Source organism: Hippopotamus amphibius, chromosome 1 (genome assembly GCF_030028045.1).
Source record: "Hippopotamus amphibius kiboko isolate mHipAmp2 chromosome 1, mHipAmp2.hap2, whole genome shotgun sequence".
NCBI classification, from domain to species: Eukaryota; Metazoa; Chordata; class Mammalia; order Artiodactyla; family Hippopotamidae; genus Hippopotamus; species Hippopotamus amphibius.
In genome coordinates this window covers 173117791-173142532 of record NC_080186.1, presented here as the reverse complement: position 1 = coordinate 173142532, position 24742 = coordinate 173117791, and the positions used below count along the sequence as shown (strand labels likewise).

Here is a 24742-nt window from a genome sequence, read left to right as displayed (position 1 = left end):
TTTTCTGTTTGACAGGTTTACTGCCCCCAGTTTTTACTTTCTCCTGGTACCTGTGCTGCCAGTTCTGTGACTGTGGGTGCTGGTGACCTGGATATGGCTGTCTTCATCGGTTTCCTCAAAAGATCCAGTACAAGTTTCTGAACATATAAACGTACTGATATAAATGTGGTGATTTGAGGGGTCCCAGGGAAAGCATTCATCCTGCTCTGTCCAGACTTGTGCTAGCGAACATTTTCCTCCTCCTCTGCCCCGATCTCTCAGAGTCTGCCCTTTGCCGAGGTCCTTGCTCACAACATGTGATCTTCCCAAGCACACGCCACAGGCAGCAGCCCCTCCAGCCAGCCAGTCTCTTCAGCCTGGAGGCCAACTTTCTGTCCCCAAGGGGGCTTCCCCATGCACTGCCTCCACAAAGATGAAGTCCCCCCTACAAGGAATTTGCTTACCAGCTACAAAGGGAGTAAGATTGTCTTCGTAGATTGCACCAAATGGTAATAACTCTAAATATCACATTTATCAGGTAACTTGAGAACTTCATTCTCAGTCAGACATACTAAAAGGGATCACAATATGCCATCCCATTTGAGCATAAGAATTATTTTTCACTGAAGGCTTTTGAGTCCCTGAAATCCCTTATCTACCAAAAAGCAGAGCCTCCCAAAAGAACTCAATTGTCATAAACCCCCTGCCTGAGAACACTAATCTAATCACACCCAAACAGACATTGTTGCAAGACTAGCATATCTTCATCTAGCCTCCTAAGGGGCCGTTTATCTTTCCAAAACTTCTCCTAAAGTTTGTTTCTCCTAAAGTTGTTTTCTCCTAAATGCCTTTTTTTCTCTCTCCCTTTCTCCTACTGAGGTAGGTATATAAGACTCCAAGTCTAACTGCTTTTTTGCGGTTTTCACTTCATTTTTGCGAAATCCTTCATACATATAAAATTATTTACATCAGTAAAATCTGTATAGCCTTTCTCCTGTGAAGCTGCCATTTATCATTTTAATTCACAGGTCTCATAGACTGAACCTAAGAAGGTAGAGGAAAAGTTTTTCCTCCCCTACAATGTCAAGTAAAATCCATGGAAATTTGTGCCATTCATCCAGTAGAACATTAAGAAGAATTTTGCATTTTTAGATTAGAACTGGCCCAGCCAACGGACATTGATATTCTTGATACTCCCAGAAGTTCTGGAAGAAGAGATATACCAATGACAACAACATTCCTAAACCCAGTGACTTGTGGGCTCAAAGGCAGTTACCAAATGTTGAGAGCATAGATTCTGGAACCCAAATCTCTACATTCAAATTTTTCTTCTGTGACTTACAAACAGTGAGGTTTGGCAAAGTTCCCTATCTTTTCAGCATTAGTTACATTGCGTGCAATCAAGATAAAGACTCACAATTCTGCAGGTTTGTTGAGCGAGAGGATGGGCACAGTGATTCAGGAGCAGGGTCACCGAGCGCTCAGCACTGCTGCTGTTGACGGCAGCGTGGGAAGCGAGCCTGAGCCTCGCCTACCAGGAATATAATATGCATATGTCCCCCTTGAGGATTTTTTTTTACTTGATTAAGGATCACTTGTGTTGGAATCAAGCACCTCCTAACTGAATGTAGTTAAGAACAAACCTGAGGTTTCTCCTTATGAGTTCACAAATTATATGAACATTGTCTTCCTCACACAAATAGTAACAGCAACTTGTTACAAAGCTCATTTTCGTATAATATGCCTTCAAATCTAGAAAAATCTGGCCAAAAAAATTCATTTCCACATTAGTATTAAAATTTTACAGATAAGGAATCTAAATTCCGAGAAACTAGATGGCTTTCCCAAGGGACTGAATGGCAGGGAAACACACTTGAATCCAGGTATTTTGATTCAAAATCCCAGCCTCTGCCTCTACCATATGCTATGCCTCATAAGTTTGTTGTAAATCCAGACTGTAATGCTTTGAAAAATCTCATAACCAGTAGGAAAAAAAAAAACCAACTAACTCCAAAAGACTCTCAAAATTAAAATTATTGTAGACTTCATGTTATATCACATCTCATTAACCATCAAATATGTCACAAACCAGCCATTACACAGACAAGATTAACATGACCACTGTTTAATAACTAACTCAGTTTGCATTTTTTGTTATATATAACAGTAGCTTAAGAATTTACATTTTGCCTCAAGTTATGCAAACCTTTTCCAGAAACTTTGAAATAAGTTTGATTTGAATCTTGTTGGGCCAACTCACCTTTGCTTAAAGGCAAAGTGTTGGGCCCAATAGCCTTTCAAAATCCATTTAGTGCAATGATCCTATGATTTTACTGAGATCTGAAGTTTAAGTTCAATTCAATGACCAGTATTTGTGATTATAGTGTTGCCACTGGTAATTTGCATCAGTATTAGGAAGTTTAATGCACATATAAAGCTGCTATTAAGGGGGGAACAAATTCATTACAAAGTTATCTTTCATAAGAACTAACTGACATCCACATAGTATTTTGAAATTATTATTTTTTGGATTTTAGGGAAATGTAAATCAATTCATGTATTACTGGTATTAAAAATCCCATATGAATCTGGTCCTAACACATAAGATTTAAACTTCCAGATTCTATTCCAAGCATCTGAGGCATTTTGTTTTGAGCTTTAAAAGTCTCTACATCTCCAAGATAACAATGAAATTGTTCATTTGCTCCATTATTTTCTACTCTTACATAATTCATTTACATTACCTCAGTTATCCAGATTTCAACCCTCCAGAATTCTCAAGCAACCAGACTATCTCAGACCCTGATAGTTGAAAGAAAGCAAGCAATGGTGATAAAGAGGAGACAGTAAACCAAACAATTAAAAAGAGAAACAGCCCAGGGCAGGGGAGGAGAAAGGTAGGAGGGCTAAATTAGGATTTGGGGATTAAAATATACACTCTGCTATATATAAAATAGATAGCCAACAAGGACCTACTGTATAGCACAGGGAAGTATGTTCAGTATACAGTAATACGCTATAATGAAAGTGAATGTAAAAAAAAATACATATATGTATAACTGAATCACTTTGCTGTTCACCTGACATTAACACAACATTGTAAATCAATTATATTTCAATAAAAATTTTAAAATATATATATATATATATCAAAATACAAAAAGAAAGAGAGAGAGAGAGAGAAAGAAACAGCCTGAAGAATAACTAGAAACACAACTTTTGGAGGTTTATCAAAAGAGAAAGAGCATTCTGGTTTTCTGATGACCAGGCCTGGCTCTTTGTATGAAGGCCATAAAGTAGTGGGGAAACAGAATATGATTAGACAAAAGGAGCAGAGGAAATGGGAACAGCTGTGGAGAGGAAAGAGTGAGGGCCAGGGAGCTGGGCAGTGTCTGCTCAGCAGAAAAGAGAGCAGAGGCACCCCACTGAGAGGGTTCCCCTCTCTGAGTGGGTCACTCAGACTCCTTCCAGCCCTGTGAGTGCCAACATCAGAGCAGGGAGGTGTCCTGCACCTGGCACGCAGCTTGGAGGCCAACCAGTCCCCACTGTCACCTTGGGAGGAAGGCTGGGAGCTGAACCAGGCCAGGAGAGCCCTCAGACCACGATGTAAGTCTAAATCCAGGGAGGAGATAGAGAGAAGGTTGGCTGGAAACTTCATGAAGGTTGGCTGGCAAAGCCATCAAGGAGTCCTTAGACCAAAGTGGCAAACAAAGGAGCCCTATGTGGTCCAGGATTGATCTGCCTTCATATCTCTGCCACGCTCAGTAGGCTAGGAGCAGCCGTGGGGGCCTGGCCTCAGTGGACCTCAGTGATGGATGTCAGAACATAGCAGCTGGGGCCCTTGGTCAGTTATGCTTTCTGCAGATGGAGGTTTGCAAAGCACATCCTAGTGGCCACCACACTCTCCCCACCCCATTTGATAGGTAGTGAAACTGAGTCACAGAGAAATTAAGTAATTTCTCAAAGGTCATGGCTAGTTAGTAGAGGAGCCAGGGATTTGATGCTTTGGTTCCAGAAGCCAAGCTGCTGACCACTATGCTAGGCTGTCTCCTGTCTAAGCTCACATTTTCCACATCTTCAGAAACTGTTCAAAGTTCACAACACTGTCTTTAACAGACAACTGCACATGCTTCACTGGGAAAACAGCATCCAAGGAAAGGAAGTTATAATAGTTTCAACAGATGCCCAACAAAGCACAGGTAATATTAGAACCAAAATCAGGAGATCATTTCCCAAGCCTAGATAGAGCAATCTAAAAAATTACACATCCAGATGACTCCCAAGCCCATAACATGGGATAATTGAAATGATCACTATTTTTTTTTTCCCCATCCCACTTCCCTCTCCCCCTTGGCAACCACAGTCTGTTCTCTATCTCTGGTCACTATTCCTTTTTCTATTATTAATTTTTTAACTTATTCATTTATTGGCTGCACTGGGTCTTCGTTGCTGTGCACAGGCTCTCCTCTTCATTGCGGTGTGGTTTCTCTTATTGTGGAGCACGGGCTCTAGGTGTGCGGGCCTCAGCAGCTGTAGCACTTGGGCTCAGTAACTATGGCTCGCAGGCTCTAGAGCACAGGCTCAGTAGTTGTGGCGCATGGGCTTAGTTGCTCTGCAGTATGTGGGATCTTCCTGGACCACGGATGGAACCCATGTCCCCTGCATTGGCAGGTGGACTCTCAACCACTGTGCCACCAGGGAAGTCCACTATTCCTTTTTATTACCACAACATCAGTAAACTCTACTATTTCATTAGTTCCCTCAAATCTTAGCATATCTGAAATATATTTTCATTATCTAGGACCAAGTGAGGCCAAGTTCTGAAGGAGAAATCAGGTAAATAGTCCTGTATTACTGGGTGAGGCTTTTCTTTGTAGGCTTGGGAACATGTCTCAACACCCTAAGTTTATTTCCTAAAAGTAAACATTTCCATAAAAAGCTTCCTTTTCAGAGAAGGGACTACAGAGTTGAAAGCCCTGGCAGCAAAAGCTACACAAGGGCTGCCCCAGGCCTTCCATCACATCTCGGGCTGAACTGAGTTCACCTGCCATTTGCTGTCCGGCCCCAGCTCTGAAGGTCAGTGCAGGTACCCTTGGCCCCTGCAGCAGCACAAGGACCTTCATCTAATTCCCTCTGAGACTGGGATTGCCCTGGAACCAAAGCCACTCCTCATTCCAACCTCACACACAGGAGTTCCAGGGGTCCAAACTTCCCATTTCTTTATAGTCTGCTGGGAGTAAATCCATTAAATTGTTCAAGATTCCTAGGGCCAGTGAAAACTCTCTGGATTTTTCTAATGATGAGTTTCCTGTTATTGGGCATTGCTTCTGAATTATACCAACTAAGTAGAGTCTCCTGCTCTTTTGGAAGCCATTCAGTGGAGAAAATCCACACTCTGGCTTCTATACATCCATTCAAATTCTGCACCCACAGGCACCCATTTGGGAACCACAGCTTCCCTAGATTCTGAATCAAACAAATGGCAGGTTTCTTGTCCTCTTTCTGAGCCTCAGATTGCTTAATAATATATATTTCTTTTTTCTTTTTTTTTTAATAATATATATTTCAAATGTCTTACTCCCTCCATATGCGACAGACAACCAGGAAGCTTAGGTTTTATACAAAGAAAATGCACTAAAAGCAAAAACCTATAGGTGTTAATTTGATTTTTTTTCCTTATGATAATTTAGGAAAACAACTGCCAAGAACAATGGTCCTAAATCCTCTAAACCTCAGTCTGGTCTAGATTTGCAGTGTATGTGGCCACGCCCCTCCCCCACCCCACAAACACACACCAACCACGGGATGTACTGGGCTCATGAGACTATAGCTGGAAGCAGCTGTCACATTTCAGATCTTAGGTTTCACCAAAAAGTGGATCAAGAGGGGAATTCCAGCTGGGTGGGGACTGTGGGTGGTTTTCCCCTCAGACTGGGTGTGTGAGAATGTGGAGGTGTTTTTTTCGCGCTGTCAACCAAGGAAAGCTTTCCAATGTGCAAAGAACCTGAAAAGAATTTCTCTTCTCTGACACCTGTGTAAACCCTGGGAAATCACCCACCTATAAAAACGTCCCTGGCTTATTTTATTTGTTTGCTTTGTCTTGGGTAAGCCTGCCCTTAAGTACCACCCAAAATAGGGCAATCATTTTGGCGGTACTTGCCTCTCAAAACATTGTCTTTTTCACTTGAGCCTATGAAGTTTGACTAGTCAGGACTGGATATTGGGGTTCTCAGTGTTGAAACTCTGAAAGCAACTCATGTCCCAGACGGGCACGTGCCGCAGCCCCTGTGGCCCTTTCAGTGATTATCAACTGAAAAGAGTGATGATCAAAAAGAACGTAGTGATGCAAAGTAAACAGACCATCTCCCCAAACGCCCTGCTGATCTACCAGCTGAAGGCCAGAGGGGCATGTTAATTTCTCGGAGAAATCAGGGCATCCTCTGACTAAATATCGAGTTAGGTTATGTGAGATTCTGAAGAAAATAAGAGTAGATAGGTAACGTTATTTTAAGGTGTTACAATTTAACTAATGGTATTAATACTGTGTACAAATACAATTTTATCCTCTCTCTGGGCTTCAGAGAAGGCAGGAGATAGGCCAGTAACAAAAAAAGAATCTTTTCCTTTCAGGAAAATGTCCATTTGGGGGGTTTTTACTCAGTTCCAGGGGAACTAATTTCATAGATGCATGTACAGGGAAGTGGCAATTTTTCTTTTATGTTGCTAGGAAGAGCTAGTCTATTTCTCTCTGTTACAAAGGCAGGGAGCAAGAAACAGGCAGGACTACCTGGGTAAGGACACTGGTGCAGCAAAAAGACTCTGGACCCAAAACATAGGTATTGATAATTTAAAAGAATAACTTACAAATGATTAAGGACACAGAATTATTCCACTTTTGCTTTTAAAACTACATATATAACTAAACTGAGTCCCTTTGCTGTATAGCAGAGATTGGCACAACATTGTAAATCAACTATACTTCAATAAAAAAATAAAAATTAAAAAAAATAAAACTACATATATAACTAATGTCTCCGTGGGACAGAATTCCAGCTCTCTTCCCAGTCCCATGAAAGTGTGCGCCACAGGTCCTGCCCACACCCCCTGCCTCACTCCAGGCTGGCCACACCGGCCTCACCTCCCTCCTTCTGGAATGTCTGTCACATGCGCCAAACTCCTTCCTGCTGGAGGGGAGGAGAGCCTGCTCCTCCAACCTCTCAGCTTCTGTGGCAGGGGCCCATGAACTGAACAGACAAGAGAGATTAACAATAAAAATTCCCAATACGGCCAGCCTGATGACCCAAACTGCTCTGGGGACAGGGGTATGCAGAGCTAAAAGTTCTTATTTTAATGTCTCATGACTCCAATTACATTGATAAAGTTCCCAATTTCATGATTGTCCAAGCTTAATGGCAATTCCTATAGGGGGAAAACTGTATTATTCACTTAAAACTGCAGGGAAAGCATTTTCTCACAGAGCCATGGCTCACAACCCGTTCATCTAGAGATATAGCTCACAGACTGCCCCCTCCCCACTGTCTGCATGTCACCACAGCCACCCCTCCTTGAAAAAAAGGATTTCCTTTTTCCTTTACGGTTAATGTGAGCGAAACATAGTTTACACAATCAGTGTATACAGGAAAGAGCTAGTTTACAAAATAAGGAAACATGCCACTGTCAAGAAGTTCTTATTCATATGAGCTAAATTAGACTAGGCAATAAAGAAATTCAAATCCTATAAAGGCTACCAGGAAACAGAAATTGCTTCCAATGACATAAATATAGTAGGGGAAAATCTTAAAAAAAAAAAAAAAAATGGTTGCCCTCTCCTTATGCTTAAGAGTGAAAAATACCAAGGTGGGCTTATCAGACTTCTTGTTTTGTTGCCAGCTGTAGATGCATAGCTATTTTCAGCCTAATAGGATACATCAATATATCAACATTTAATGTACTGATTTGTTGTTAATATGTGTAATCCAATGGCTAAGAAGGAAAGAGGGAACATGCTCCACATTGGTGAGTGGATAAATATGAAATAAATTACCAAAGAAAATAACCTCAGCTGAGGCTGTCATAAGATTCAAAACACCTCTAACTGGCATGGTTTTCTATGATCATCCCAGCTAGATTTAGATGTCTAATCCCAATCTCTCCCTCAGAAATGCAAATGTTAAACTAACATACCAGTTACAATTAGGTCTGGCTGCAGGTAATAAACAAAACACCAAAATTACAACTGCCTAAACAAGATAGAAGGTTATCTCTCTGTCTCAGAAGAGCCTCGGGGCTGGCAGTCCAGAGCTGATATGTCTGCACCTGTGTCTTCAGGAACCCAAACTATTTTCACACATGGCCACACCTTGCTGCAAGAGACTAGAAGATGCTGTTTGTCTTTATTCTAGGCAATCATGCACCCATCACAAGAGGGAGAGGACAGACGTTGGATTAGGAAATAAGCAGTCTCGACCACATCCAAATTCTACCAAATACGTGAAAGGGATCACAATATGCCACCCCAAAATATGCCCCTTTGGCAGAAGGATTCTTTTGAGCTGAAGGCAATTGAAAAAAAGCAGACACAAGAAAAGCTTTCTGCCCGTCCCCTGTCTACCTAAAAGCTTAACTTGACTTGTGAAGATGTCTTCCTCTCTCACACCCAGAAGGAAAGAACAACCTTTATCACCAGAGATGAAGAGGGCACCCAGATGAGTCTGCATAAACTAACCCTAACTAGATAACCCTTGTCTTCCATTAGTTTTCCCCATATACTCATCACCCCACAATTTACTACCCCTAGAAGCCCAAACCCCATTGCCTTCATCTTGTCACTTCTTCACAATTCAGTGCCCTTTGTTAAAATGGAACGTGAGCCCCTGATGAGGAAAGTGAAACTTCCATGCTTGTAATTGCTTACTCTCCTCTATCTTGCAAAGGCCTGCTCGCCACTCTCAGTTAAACAGTAAAACGAATTACTAAGAATGATCAGATAAGGGAAGACTGTCTCGCTCTCAGGCACCCACCCCAAGCCTTTGTTTGAGACCCTTTGCACATAGACTTGTTAAGTGACCATTAACTTCAACCAGCAACCAATGTGAGAATGCAAATTGGGACCTTAGTCCTGATAGGAATGGAATGTCCGGCTCCTACAAGTTGCTGTTAGGACAACTTAGTTAGTGCGTAACCCATGGCAACTCCCCCGCTATGTAACTGCCCGTGACCTATAGTAATTTGTAGCCAATCCGTTTGTACCAATCATAGCTGTATGTTTTAACCTATATAAGGAGAAGACTCCCCTGAAACGGGGCCCCAGAATTTTGGAGCGTTAGCTCGTCTGGGTCCGCCGGCTCAATAAACCTGAGTTCTCCAACTCTCTGAGTGTTGTGCTTGGTTTCTCGTGGGATCAGTTCTTTTCTGCAACATTTTTGGAGGCCCCAGCAAGATTCCAACCACGCCGGCCCCTTGAGCCGCCGGACCGGTGGCTCGGCTGGGTCGGGGTGAAGGAGCTCCGAGATGAAAGAGGAGGCATGCCACCTGACGGTATTCCGGGTTCTCTGTCGGACCAGAGCTCCAACTCTCCGGCTCTCCGGACGGCCGGGCCCCGACCGGACTCATTAGAGAGGCGGACCAGCTCACCTGGATTGGTCACAGGACCAGGTAAGATTCCCGGGGGCACTAAGCCCAGGCACAGAACCCAGTCAGGTCCCGTCTCCGGACGGGAGAGGAGCTTGATCACCTCCTATGGTCTTCAGTAAGAAGACCACCAGTCAGGGACCTTCCCAGAGAGGGGAGGCACTGTGATAAACTCTGGTGTGAATGTGTGTGTGAGTGAGCGCCCTGGTTCGTCCTCGTTCCAGGGCGATTGTGTGGCTCCACGGCCTTCGTGGCTACGGAGTCCGAGTGGGCCTTAACCTGCGGTTCCGTGGTGACCTCATACGGCTCAGGGCGGTATCTGTCTCTGGGGGACCCAGTCCCTCTCTACGAGTCAGATTCAAGTGGGACTCTACACCACCCGCCAAAGCTAAGAGGCACCTAAGCTCCCCACGGGGACACGGCCAGGTGGGCACCTGAGTGGTCTTCTCCTTGGAGGGGATACCCATCCTTGTTTGTCTTTGCATCACTGACACAGGCGGGAATTCGTTACTGATTTGATTTAGCAACTGTGCACGTCCAAATGGCCCTTTTGCCCTAGGGCCCTCCACCAAAGTTTTCTTAAAATTTTAAGGCTCACTCACCCCTTCCGTCAGCTGACTCTTTGAGCCGACTTATTGAGAAATTAGGTTTTCCCCCAAAGACTTGCCCCTTTTGCCAGACAGATCTGCACCTCTCTCTAGGTCCCCTGGGCCGGTCCCTGTGGAGCGGTACACTCTGACATGTTCTTGTATACTTTTGGATTCTCATTACGAGGCTGCCTTCCTCTCTCAGCTTTCCTTCATAATCCCCTGATTCCCCAAGGATTTCAGGCTCTTCACTTAGGCGAGGAGTACACATATTGCTCCTCCGCCTGCCCAGTGCCCTCGAGAGGGTCAACCACCCCAGACCTCCTCCAGAGCCCCACCTGAAGTTATTCCTCCGCAAACCCCATTACAAGGGACCGCCTCCTTTCAGCTCCATCTCCCTGAGACATTTAATGATTAGGGCCATCTTCAGGGAGGCACATAATCGTGCTGTCCGTCTGGGAATACTGGGCTTTCCAGGAGTGGTGACATCAGTGCTACCTAGGTTATTAGGCCCTAAGACAAGGCCCTTTATGTGTGCGCCCCTCTCCTTCCTGGCCAAAGAAATTACACGTGTCAACAAAGGGGCAACAAAGTCATCTTAGGAAGAACTTGCTTGTACCTTTGAGAGGTAAATGTCTTATCTGGTCATCTAAGGAACACTTATCTCTGCTATCATTTTGAATGCAAAAATTAATTAAAATAAAATAATTTAAAACTTGACTTGCCAAAAAGATAAATAGAAATCCTAAGTGTCTTTTCTGCAAATAGTAAAAGGGTTTAGCCATCTAGATAGGTGATCTCGATTTGTTCCATCTGCTAGAAGCCAATTTAAATCCAACCCCTTTTGACTGATGGCTTTTATGTTGTACCCGACTCAGTACTGAAATTTTAGAATGAGAATTATGAGGCCTCTGTGTTTGTGTGTTCGTATGTATCTATGTGTTCATTGTAGGTGTATGGTATTGCCAAAAGAATTCATGAAAGAGCTCTAATTGCCTTTTAAAAAATTATTATTAAGCACTTATAAATACTCAGAAATAGAAAATAATCTGGCCAGAATGAATTTCAGGTTCATGACATCTGGAGAATTCAGTACTAAACTGATATCTAGTATTGAATACGGTTTAAGCTTGCTGGTTTGATTAATATAGACATGTTTTAGAGTCATCAACATTAAGTATAATTTTTTATATAAATTTTTATTGTGCCTAGATGTAATATAAGCTAAATAAAGTTTTGTTATATCTGTTATAAATTTGTTAGCATGGAAAGTAACCTGATGTAAAAAAACTTCTGAGGAAAGAAAATATAAAAGAGATAAAAGCTTATAGAGAAAACCCTGTCAAGAATTATGCTTTAGGAATATCTACTTAAAATAGTCTCTCCAGATCCTGGTAACTTGAAATTCTGGAGTTGCCCTAAATTAAGTGATGCAAGCTTATTGACTAGCTGGATCGTTCCCAAATAAAATAAGATACTAAAACATAAATTACTAAACATTGGCTTCCTTTACAGAGAGACAAAAAGATATTTAGGACTATTGATAAATATGCTTGGTGCCACGTTTTGGGAAGAAAGCAAATGTTTTTAGAAAATATCACTAGTATTTATGTTCACCAATCTACAGAATGCTGTCACAAGAGACAGTTCATGGTTGCTTAAGGAAAGTAAGATGTATATTTTCAGTAAAGAAGGCCTGAGGAATGGAGCTACATTTTATTAAGAGAAAAGAAAGTAGGTCTGACTTATGGGAGACTGAATGGGAGATAAAGTAATGATACAGAAAGTGATAAGGTTTGTGGAAAGTGGACCCCGAGAAAAGAGTTTTGTGCATGATCAGGATTGACTAAGTTTAGATAAATTTAGTTGAATAAATTACTTTAGAAAATAAGCTGGTGCAAAACTTGAATTTGGCTTTTCTCTCTGATAAGAGGACAAGTTTTCTTTAAATGTTGAACTGCCTTTTGATGAAAGATTTTAAGTTTCCTTACCTTTTAAGTGATCTGTTCTTGTTACTTTGGCTAAGTGACTATTGTTTCAGTTACCTGTGAGCCTATCTGACAGAGTGTTCTGGACCCTTTTTGGGTATTTTGGACAAAACTTCCTAAAACAAATTCTGATGAAATCCTTTTCACCTATAGCTAACTTTGAGATGTTTCAAAGGGCCCCTGAAACATCCCAAAGAGAGATATAAACTAGGTTCATTTGGTACATTAAATTACATAAGAAGTAATAAATGTTTGATTTTAATCTATTAATATAGATATTCTAAAAATTATATGGAATTCCTAAAATTCTGGTATGTCCTGGTATAATGTTATTGGTCATAATTCTAGTTATTATCGTAAAGTGTTGTATGAAACAACAATAAGCAAATTGATTGACCTTGTAATCAGATTTTAAATGCGCCTTCTTAAGCCCTATGTTTTAAGATGATGCTGGTTTTATTCTGATGCCTTTGGAAAGTGCTTCCTCTTCAAGAAGATTTATAAAAAGGATTTTTGGATAAATACAAGTTTCTGACTTTCAGACCATAATGCTGAATGGGGTAAAAAAAAAACTGAAGAATCCTAATGAGAAACCTGATGGCTTCATAGGCTGTTAACAAAAAGAATGTTACAATAGGACTGAGAAAACTGGTGAATATGGTTATAAGTTTTATGGTTTCTATCTAAAAATAACTGGTTTAAATCTGTGTTTTCCAGGTGTAAGGAAAACCTTCCCCTCAAACCAATTCTGGCTTACAGTAATTTGGTAAATTATACCTTTGTAAGCAGGATAGAAACATTTATCTTTTCTCTCTTATCTATTCCCTCTAGACATTGGAAACTCTTAGGTTCTCAGCAGCTTTATCAGATAAATTAGGAAGGCTACCTCACTAACAGGTATAGAAGATGCAAGGTATTTTGGGAAACCTGAAAAGGGAGGGATTCACCTACATCTGTTAGGCAAAAATCTGTGATAAGCCCTTGACATGGCTTTCCTAGCAATGAGAGGTCTTTTAGAAGTCCAGTCTGAGACTCCTTATAAAAGATTCAGCAAAGCAAAAAGCCTATATGATCAATTATAGTTACATAAATTATCAGGCCAAGTTTCTTTTGAGACCAGACTTATTTTGCAAACAAATTAGCCTTAATCTGGTCATATTAGGTAAAAATGAGGGTAATTTTAGAGAGAAGATTATGTTTCAATAAATATTAAGTGCCAGTTTTGTTGATGGAGGTCTGTATTTACTAAGATTCACTCCCTGGAAAGTTCCTTGCTGTTGCGCTATAGTAATGTAAAATCCAACTAAGTTTTTAAAAGGACACTCTTAAGTTTGTTTCTGAAGCTTATCTCATTAATTTATCTTTGGATGAAAACAAGATGCCCCACAACCTGCAACCAGGGGATTATGGATACTAAAAGGATGTAACTTAAAGGACAACCTGCAACCTAGATGGAAGGACATTTATCAAAGGAGAAACTACACTCACACTAGGATGAGAAGAAGCCGACATCAGAAGTAGACAGCTAGCCCAAGATGCTGGACCTGACTCATATGAACATTTATAATATTTTCTTGACTTCTTGGACCTTTCAAATGTTTTCCTATCATGGGCACAATCCTATGCTAATTTTGAAAATCTATTTGATTGTTGGGTTTGCGGCCAATTACCTATGACTAGTACTTTTGGGTTGCCTTGGTGGGTTTCTCCCCTCCAAGGCTCTACTTGGAGGGCCCTTAGGAAGTTTGCTATAAAAAAAAAAAAAAAGAAAAAATTATAGTCCTGTTCGGGGATCCCCTTGCCTGGCCAATTAATAATACCTGTTCAGATTTCTGCAACCCACTGTGAAGTCTTGACCTCTTCAAAACTGGTTTGGCATGGGAAGCTCGTGGTTTAAGTATTTACTGGTAACTCTTGATGCTACTAGCTATATTATTTGTATTTTGCCTGCTTTTCAAGATTATTGCTTCTCGTATTACCAAATGTGTGACTGGCCAACAAAAATAATGATGACTAGGCTACTTGGGGCAATTGATCAAATATATAGTTCTGTATGTGATCAATGATTGTAATAATGTAACTCTGTATATGGGAAGATGCAACAAAAGGGAATTTTTCCTGGACCATAACAGATTAGGAATACAGGTGGTCCAGAGAGCTTTGGCTTTTGTTATAAAGACCTAGCCCAGTACTGGCACATTGAGTGGCCTATCGGCAAGCTCTTCATCAGACCTAGGAATGAGCCTTCCTAGCACCGTGGGACAAAATGGTCATAAAATGCCTCCCAAAGCATGGTCGAATTTATGACCATGAGGGGCCCCTGTCAACTACAAACTGGAACGTGCCATCTGCCTGTACAAGGACTAAATCACCTTGTGCTGCTGCAGCTACTGACCTTCCACATCCCCTGAAGGGAATTCAGGGTGGAGACCAGAAATGAGGCACTCTGTGCTCTGGAGGATGGGTGGAACAGGTCTTTAGATAGTTCGATGTTTTCAGGAGCTGATTTTAGGAGCCCAACCCTTGCATCTTCTCATATCTAGAAAAGCACTAAATCCCCACATGGCTTGGGCAAAAGATGGGTCCTGGGGCTTCCGAACCCCAATTTACATGCTTAACAGAATTATTCGGCTCCAGGCAGTAGTTGAAATCATTACTAATGAAATGGCCAAGGCTCTTAATTTATTTTATTGATAAAACAATAAACCAAGATGTGTAATGCTATTTATCAGAATCATCTGGCCTTAGATTACTTACTGGCTGCAGAGGGGGGCATCTATGGGAAGTTCAGTCTCAGTAACTGTTGTCTACAGATAATGATAAGGGCAAGGTTATGGAAAATAATAATCAACAAGATGACTAAAATAGTTCATGCCCCAATCCAGACTTGGAAGGGATGGAATATCGGAGAGCTATTTGGGGGATGGTTCTCTTACTTAGGAGGATTAAAACTCTTGTGGAAATAGTTCTACTCCTCCTTGGGACCTGCCTCCTCTTACCTTGCCTCTTGCCCTTACTCATGAGGATAATTTCCAGCCTAGCTGAAGCCACCTTGGATAGGGGGGCCACCGCACACCTCCTAGCCCTGAGAGGTTACCAGCCCCTGGGCCTGGATGACCAAGAAGTTGACGCCTTGTAAGAACTTTAAAGGGCGTCAAGAGGAGGGAATGATGAGGAAAGTGAAACTTCCATGCTTGTAATTGCTTACTCTCCTCTATCTTGCAAAAGCCTGCTCGCCACTCTCAGTGAAACAGTAAAATGAATGACTAAGAGTGATCAGATAAGGGAAGACTGTCTTCCTCTCAGGCACCCACCCCCCCCCCCCAAGCCTTTGTTTGAGACCCTTTGCACATAGACTTGTTAAGTGACCATTAACTTCAACCAGCAACCAATGTGAGAATGCAAATTGGGACCTTAGTCCTGATAGGAATGGAATGTCCGGCTCCCACAAGTTGCTGTTAGGACCCCCTACTATGTGCGTAACCCATGGCAACTCCCCCGCTATGTAACTGCCTGTGACCTATAGTAATTTGTAGCCAATTCGTTTGTACCAATTATAGCTGTATGTTTTAACCTATATAAGGAGAAGACTCCCCTGAAACGGGGCCCCCAGAATTTTGGAGCGTTCGCTCGCCTGGGTCCGCCGGCTCAATAAACCTGAGTTCTCCAACTCTCTGAGTGTTGTGCTTGGTTTCTCGTGGGATCAGTTCTTTTCTGCAACACCCCCAACAGTAACTGCTTCTTTGGGTCTTCACTTCATTTGTAAGGCCTCTGTGTACATAAAAATTAAAGTATCAAATGAAATTTTTCTTTTTTCCTGTTAATCTTTTTTGCAGTTGAATTCACAGGTCCCAGTGAAAGAACATAAAGAGGGAGGAGGAATTTTTTTTTCTCTCCCCACACATACAAATAGAAGCCAAGGACTTCCTAGGTGGCGCAGTGGGTAAGAATCCGCCTGCCAATGCAGGGGACACGGGTTCGATCCCTGCTCTAGGAAGATTCCACAGGCCACGGAGCAACTAAGCCCGTGCACCACAACTATTAAAACTGTGCCCTAGAGCCCGTGAGCCACAACTATTGAGCCTGTGTGCCGCAACTACTGAAGCCTACGCACCTAGAGCCCGTGCTCCACAGCAAAAGAAGCCACTATGACCCCTCGTACCACAATGAAGAGTAGCCCCACTCTCAGCAACTAGAGAAAGCCCACGTGCAGGAACGAAGACCCAACGCAGCCAATATATAAATAAACTTAAAAACAAAAAAGGATTCTCTTCAAACAAAACAAAGCAAAAAAACAGAAGCCAAAACCTCCATAAAGCATCCATTTATGTGCTGCTTCAACAGACATTTACCGACTCCACGCTGTGCCAGGAGAGACAAAGAGCTTGAACAAGCTAGGCAAGGTCCTGCCCTCACAAGGCTTTCCTTTCTGGAGGGAAACAGACATTAACAATTACGGGTGCATGGCAGGGGGCGGGGAGGGGCGCAAAGAGAGAGAGAAGTCAGTTTCACACTGGGGTGAGGATGATCATATAAACTTTTTGTAACCTTCCTTATTGTTGTTAAGGAACACAGAAGAAAAAAAAAAAATAACAAAACAGAAGTGGATCTTGTAAGTCCAATAATAACCTGAAGCGAATTTCCTGTAGTGATTATTGGATTCTGAGCCACAGACAGGAGGGCACTATGCTGCTTAATGGTAAACAAAGGTCAGCCAGGGAGGCTTCGCTGGAGGAAATCATCTGTCCAGTTACAAAGCCCCTTTTGTTTCTGGAAGCTACTAAACATCCAAGCCCTTCAAGTCATTTAGGCAACTTAGAGGGAACAATTGGGCTTTTCCCTTCTTCAGAGAATGCAGTTTACAGAGAGGAATCCTGCTGGGGGAGAAAGGGGGCAGCACACTGACTAGGTTCTTTGTAAAGACCCAGGGCTGAGGGGATGTCGTGACTCCAGCCACTTAGCCTTAGCAGCACACAGACCGTGACATCGTGGGGGGGGTGGGGCGGGTGGGGCGCGGGCGCTCCCTCTGCAGGGCGGAAGCTTTCGGGAGGCCCGGGGGAGAGCCACACCAGCTGCAGCTAGCGTGGCTCTGTGCTTTCCTGAGCAGGAATACAATGAAATCCCTCAAGGAGAAAAGGAGGCCGTGTGGTCACGGGAAAGCCCTCATTAAACGTGTAGAGGCCAAAAAATACAAACAGGCAGTGAGGCCAGGAGGCACCTGCGTTCCCGGGAGACACTGCAATGATTGCCGTTTACTTGGCAGCTAAGGTGGACGGCAGAGGTGGGCAGAGGTGACAGGATGTCATCTCTTCGTCTGACTCCTGGCGCAGGGCAAACTGCGAGGATAAAAATTCAATGGGTCATCCCCACAGGGTCCACAGTCCAGAAGCTGTAGGTTTCCTGGTACTTTTTCCTCAGAGGTTCTTTTCCATTTCAAGAGGTTAAAATTATTTGATCTCTCTGTTTGGGGGTAGCTGGAGTCTGGATTTAAAACAACAGGAAATATTGCAATAATTAGGCATAATTTTTTTAAGTTGGGGCAGATCATTATTTCAAGGCAAGAAAGAAAACTCTTCAATGAATCATCTTGGTTATTCCTACTAGTTTATTTTTAAATGAACGCTGTTAATTCTGAGAGTAGTGTAAAACTAGCATCTGATTCTCCAAGTTGCAATTCTAAATGAAACAAAATGCATCCCTGAGATACTGTCCCCTCATCTTATCCCCAGAAAAGATAAGGTAATGTGTCATCTCCTCCCCAAAAAAGGACACGGGCAAATCCTCTCACAGAGCACAAGGCTCACAGGCTCTGTCTGAGATCATGAGTGAAGTGCATTTCCTGGCTCACAGCTGAATGTCCTCATTTTAATAGCATACTTGAATGATCCCTAAACTGGAGAAACTGTCTCCTCTTTCCACTCAGAAGATTTTTGCAGATGAAAGCCAAACAATCTGAATATGAGTTCACCAGCTCAAATCAGGTCAAAAGGAGAGAGATTCATTGGTATGGCATCTGGCGCTCTTCAATCCAAGATCAAACCAGTTCCAGCCATGGTTCTTGGGTTTCTCTCAAAAGTCCTGGGCTAAGACTGCCTTAAAGGGACTCTGAGCTCATCAGACAAAGCACTGGAGATCCTACCACACCCAGCCTAATGTGCTTCTCTCTGATCATACACCTGAGACATGCCCATCTCCTCCTCCTCCTTTCCAGATAGGTGTCTACTCTAACAGCTCAGGTCCCGGACCTGCCAAATAGGGGCTAACCCCGCCCCACCCAAGACTATGTGGTCTCCCCCAGACCCTACCTGCCAAAGGAATGACCTTTCAATCAGGGGTGACCTCCATTGGTTCAGACCTCTGAGCCTCGCTTCATTAAATCAGTGCCCCTGGGCTGACACAGGCTTAGACCAGCTCCACACGGAATGCATGGAGCTTCACCACTTCTACCAATAACACCATATGTCTATTACACTTTACACAGAATGTTCCTGTATCCAATATTGCATTTGTATTTTACAATAGTGCTGGGAAAAGAAGCATGGTAGAAAGACTAAGCCCATTTTTACAGAGGAAGACGAGGGCCTTAGAAGACGTGGTTTTCCCAACGTTACATGATCCAGAGTTGGGAATCGAATCCAGCTCTTCTGACAGCCCCGATGCAACAGATTAAGAATCCACTGAGTCACAGCCATAAAAAGGTACGAAATTAGGACATTTGTAGAGACATGGATGGACCTAGAGACTGTCATACAGAGTGAAGTGAGTCAGAAAAACAAATATCATATTAACACACATATGCGGAATACAGAAAAATGGTACAAGTCAACCAGTTTGCAAGGCAGAAAGAGACACAGATGTAGAGAACAATCATATGGACACCAAGTGGGGAAAGCGGGGGGTGGGGGGTAGGGTGGGGGGGTTGGGGGGTTTGAATTGGGAGATTGGGATTGCCATATATACATTACTAATAAGAAATATCAAATTGTACCTTTAAATATATGCAGTTTATTGTATGTCAATTGTATCTCAATAAAAGCTCTTAAAAAAAAAAAAGAATCCACTGAGTCAGAGTAGAAAATGGAGCAGAGGAAGCTCACGCCTGGTTCCCACCCAGCCTCTCTCCATTTCCCACTTCTCTCTTACCAGCACTGACTTTTCCAGGTACCCACTCTTTCCATTTGGCCTCTTGGCTCCCTTCAGGATTTTCAGTCTTTGCCAGCCCTACCTCCAACTGTCTCATTTGGCCAAACTTATCTCTTCCACCTCCTACTCTGTCCTAACTTTGAAATTTCTCTGACTGGCTACTTTCAGAAGCTGATTACTTCTATTTTTTACAAAGGGGTGAATGACAGATAGCCCTGGGAAATGATAGCAGAATCTAAATGAATTCTTAATTGGCTGATCATCAGATAGCATAGGAAGCAGCTGACATGCAGCAAAGGCTATTCCAGACAGTGGGCAGAGGAGAGTATTTTTTAACAAATACTGTGGTGGAAGCTGCTAATTTTCCCACAATATCCATTCTGTCCTCTCTCCCTCTCTCAACATAATAGAACACCCAAGTTTTGTCTGAGTACACGGCTCCCAAAAATAAAGGTTTGTTTCTCAACCTCCCATTCAGCTGTACAGTATGTGCTATGTGACTAAGTTCTGCCAATGCGATGTGAGTGGAAATGAGGCTTGCAACTTCTGGGTCACACCCTAAAGTGGAGGAGTGGCCTCCCCTAATTACATAGGTGGTAGCGATGAGCCATCTTTCACCAAACAGAAAACAACGAGAAGAAGCTTAAGGCCCAGGCACCTTGGGGTCACCAGCCCACCCTGGACTACCTACACCTGGACTGTTAAATAGGAACGAGAAACTACCTTGTTGAGCCTTCATTGTTTGTAGTCTGTTAGAGCAGCTAATATCATATCCTAAACAATACCAGGGCCCTGACTGGAAGTCTATAAGCTGTTTCACTCTTCTTGGTAGAAACACCGTCTTTAGCCAGGAAGGGTTAGACTGGGGCAAGCCTGATTCATCAGAGCCTAACAAAGCCATAGAATCCTTGGGCTGGAAGGAAATGTGTGAAGTTGGGACAGGTCATCCAAGCTGTGGCCCACCTGTGGCTAAACGGCATGCTGGCGAAATGGCGTGCACAGCCTCCATCTAAAGAAATTTACATTTGATTTTGTCTGAAAGCTAACTCCCAAGTATAAATCAAGCACTTAGCCAATTTTGGCCCACAGATACCAGTTTGTTTTTCTTTTGAGTGCTTTTAAAATATTTATTTATTTAGGCTGCGCCAGGTCTTAGTTGCAGCATGCATGCAGGATCTAGTTCCCTGACCAGGAGCTCGGAGTCTTACCCACTGGGACACTAGTTTTTTAACTTCAGATTTGGTACAGCCTATTCATTTTACAGATGAAAGAGCTAGGGCACAGAGAGGTCAGTTTACTCCTCGAAGAGCATCCAGCCCCTTAGAAGCAGAGATGTGCCTAGAACACAGGTGTTCTACCTCCCAGACCCATGCCACCCACTCATCCAGCTGAAGCCCAAGCATCTCAGCTCCAAAACAAACAGGCAGGGTTGGGGAGAGTCAAGTACCATTCTGATTCTGACTCAAAATTCTACATTTAAGGAAAGGTCAGTTCCTCTTTCTCTACCTCATTTCTTCCAGAACAGTTCAGTCCTAAAGCCATTAGGCAGATGACAAGGCTGTCCCCACATGGGGTAGCTATGCATGGGATGCCTGAGTTGGGTAAGGACATCCATGTGGGAGATGAGACCAGCACCCTCAGAACCAGAAGGTGAAGGTGTCCTCAGAAGGATGGGAGGTTGGTTATTCCAATAATGGTCATTCCAGTAATGAGTGGCAGTTTCTTATCAGAGGTAAGAGTTGCAAATACCGGAAGGGAAAAAACTAAAATGAACTCTGTGAGGTTTGGTTGGATATACAAGTTTTGATGTGAACACCTGGCTCTCAGTATAAGCAGATAGATTCAGAAGTAAATACAGACATACTTGTGTGTACAGTTGACCTTTGAATAGCATGGGCATTAGGGCACAGACCTTACGTGGAATTGAAAATCCACGTATAAACTTATAGTCGGTCCTCTGTATGTGAGGTTCTGATTCTGCAGGTTCTACCAACCATGGATTTTGCAGTATGTAGTAATGACATTGAAAAAAATCCCAGTGTAAGTGGACCAGCGCAGTTCAAACTCGTGTTGTTCAAGAGTCAACTGTACATATATTTCCCAGCTCTGTCCTCTGTGAGGACCTAGGAGCAGTGACATCTTCACATCAATAGGCATACCTACACCAGATCTTGGCTTCTAAACACAGTTCTTGACTAAAAGGAATCAGGGCCCCTGGGAGAAATGGCTGATTTCAGGGCTGGAGCAGCAAAAGTACAAGGATGACCTGGGACATCTTGGTTCAAACAGCAAGAAAGCACCCAAAGAATGGGTACACATCCAAAGAACACAGAAGACAGCTTGAAGGGAATCCTGCTAGTCAAATCAGGGACATCAAAGTGCATGTTGAGCATCCAAATAAGTAATGAAATAAATTAATTATAACTTACTGGATAAAAAAGGAAAATAGGAGAGACATGAGGATGAATGGAAAGTTTGAGGGAGAACTGAACATACAGGCAGTTTCAAAGTGCCCCCCAACAAAAGACTTATTAATTTACAAAGGAGAAACACTTTACAATGAAAAAAAGCTGGCAGACACCACTCTAGTCAAAATATCAATAGTAACATGAGTAATAGGCAAAATACCATCATGCACCACCTGATAGGATGCAGTTAGGGGAACACAGCATCATTTCTGCATTGTACTGCTGAAGACGACGCACAACCTAAACCTCATCATGAGGAAAGACCAAGTTGAGGGTCATTTTACCAATTGAGTGGTCCCTAATTTCCAAAGTATCAAGGCCACAAAAGTTAAGGAGAGAGACTAAAGGAAACTAAGGAGATATGACAACCTGGCCCCTTTTGCTATAAAGGATTCTACTGGCTCAAACAACAAAAGATGAATGTATCTAAGAATTAAAATGTTAGTAACATTAACAATGCCCCTATTTTGATGCTTGTATATGGTATCAGGAAAATGTAGTTTGTGGGAAATATATGCTAAGTATTTGGAGTTGATGCAGAGTCAGGTCAACAACATATTCTCATAGTTTGGGGGGGGGGGCGGATTCCTTGTACTGTGCTTGCATGTTTAAGTTTGTGATTATGTCGGAAATAAAGAACAACACAAAAGAAAAAAAGGAAAGATCGGCGATGGAGAAACAGGCAGGTCAGGAAGGTGGGCATTGTAAGAGTTCCAGTTTCAGGAACTGCAATTGCTACCAGCAGAGCACTAACTCTGGGGCCAGACTGGGTGCAAATCTCAATCCCCATCATTTATCAGCGGTGGGACTTGGGGAAAGTTGCTTACCCTCTCTGTACCTGTTTCCTCATTAGTAAAATGAGGATCATAATAATACCTACTTTGTAGAACTGTTATGAGAATTAAATGGGTTTATATTTAAGTGCTTTGAAAAGTGCCTAGCCCATAGTATAACACGATGTCCCCTAGAGTTGTTAAAAATGGAGTAACCTCACTGTGGGAAGGGGGGGTGGATGGCAAATATAACGTATTTAACGCTTTTTTAATTTAAAAGACACTATTCTGTGATTATAGCCATTTTTTTCTCTGACATTTCAGGGCTCATGTTTTACCTAAGCATCGTAATCAACTGCAGCTGAGATGATCCGTGTAATCAGACGGAAGGTAGGGAAGGCAGGTAACCAACAGTGTTGGAATGGAAAGCCTCTCAGAAAACTGGGGCACTGAGCTTAGCACATCTGTCTGCCTAACATAAAACCTTTTCCATGGTGACTTCCTGGATACCAGAGTCCACACAACTCGCTCCCCTGCCAAACTGAGGCGCTTGCTCTGACCAACAGCACCACCTACAGGTCAACACCATGAAGACAATTTGATATCTGATTCCTGGCAGATGTGGAACTGCCAGTCAAAAGACCTTCAACCAGCAAATAGCAAACACCGAGGAATTACTAAATCTGTGTTCGTATTTTCATACCTAATCTACCTTGGAAAATAAATGGCTTCTGCAATAATTTACACTTAAGGAGAGAAATTCAATTGACAATAACTAAAATCATAAACTATATAGAAATAAACTTAAAAGAATTTTGCTAAGAATTGTTAAATATTTGTATTCAAAATACATACCATATACCTAGATTTAAAAAACGATGAATACTGTAAATTGGTTCTCTATTTATAAATTTGTGATCTCAATAAAAATCTCAAAGAACCTCACTTTTCAAAAACCTGAAAAATGCTTCGAAATTGCACTTAGGAAAATAGACAAGGGACTTCCAGTGGCTTAAGACTCCACACTCCCAAGGCAGGGGGCCCAAGTTCAATCCCTGGTCAGGGAACTAGATCCCACATGCATCAACAAAGAATTCGCATGTCAAGACTAAAGATCCCACACACAGTAAGGAAGACCCTGTGTCCTGCAACTAAGACCCAGCGCAGCTAAATAAACAAAAACAAATAGAAGATAATATTTAAAAGTGCAAAATATGGAAAACATCCTAATAACAATAGCGAACATTTACTGAGCTCCTACCGTTGCCAGGCATCAGGTTACTTTTGCGATTTTTTTAACAATTGTTTGGGATGGGTATTATTACCGTCCCATATAGTGGACACACTAAGCACAGCCACAGGCCCAGCGTGGGAGTTGGGAACTCTGGCAGTATGGCTACAACACAGGACGCAGGCAGGGAGGGGTAGACGGTCACAAGGGGCTCAGTGTAACCAGTAACCAGCAGTACAGGACTGCCAGTACCTTAAAACACATGGCCAGGAATAACACGTACACATGTACATTTTAACTTCTGTGGTTAAAAGTACTAAAATGTAACTTACTAAGTCAGTAAAAAAAAAAAAAAAAAAAAAAAACAAGAGGGACATTTGAAGGCAAAATTTTTTAAAACATCCTAACAAAAAATGTCCTTGTCCTAGAAACACACAGAAAACTTGTGAACTAGTTTCAAAGAAAGCTTTCAGAATCAGTTTAACCTGACTTCTATACCTCAGATTAGACCTGCTGGTTCCCCTCTCACCAGCATACTGGAGGTTATTGTTCCAAATTGGCCACCATGGCGTGGCTTTAGCAAATACACAGGAGGACGGAGGGACAGATGTAAGCATTGAAAAACTAAAACACCAACACAGCCTGTGTTTCGGAATACTTGATAAAAAATAGTATGCTTGGAAAAAACAGGATATAAAAAATTTCAGTCAAAAATCTCAATTTCACAAAACGAAAATAGCCAATTACTACATGGTTTCAATATTTTAAATACTGCTTTACTTTCTTCAGACAGTTTTATTGACACTAGAGACAGGGCTACAATACCTAACATTGTGACTTAAAAACCACAGTAAGGTTTTTTAAACAAATGCCCAAACTGTGTAACTATCTTAAGCAACTGCTTATATTAAAAAGTATGTATCAATACAAGGTAATCTAGTCT

General features: G+C 42.3%; 1 protein-coding gene across 1 annotated transcript in view; it reads right to left on the bottom strand.

The window, feature by feature from the left end:
• Positions 1–24742, bottom strand: part of ALDH7A1 (aldehyde dehydrogenase 7 family member A1) — a 61870-nt gene that overhangs the window by 1520 nt on the left and 35608 nt on the right. The window lies entirely within an intron of this gene.